The sequence below is a fragment of the Nannospalax galili genome, unplaced genomic scaffold, assembly GCF_000622305.1.
Source record: "Nannospalax galili isolate Female #2095 unplaced genomic scaffold, S.galili_v1.0 scaffold2548, whole genome shotgun sequence".
Classification (NCBI taxonomy): Eukaryota; Metazoa; Chordata; class Mammalia; order Rodentia; family Spalacidae; genus Nannospalax; species Nannospalax galili.
Window position 1 is genome coordinate 44,046 of NW_008357524.1, and position 288 is coordinate 44,333.

Sequence of the window (288 nt, forward strand, 5' to 3'; positions counted from 1 at the left end):
GTAAGGGAGAAAGGGGGGAAATGGGGGCACCTTAAGTGGGAAAACCATGATGGAGGGGTGAGGCAATGTGAGAGATAATTAATGCCTAGCTAGTTTTGAACATCAGAGGGAACCATATCACTTCCACAACCTACTGAAAAATTATGCATAGCAGATCAAGAAATATGTGTCTAGATAATGTTTATATAAGAACAATTGGTCTTTGCCCAAGATTTATCTATGTGACACACAGTAATCAAAAAAGTATCAGACTGGTGGAACTAACCTTCTTGGATGTTTAACAGACAT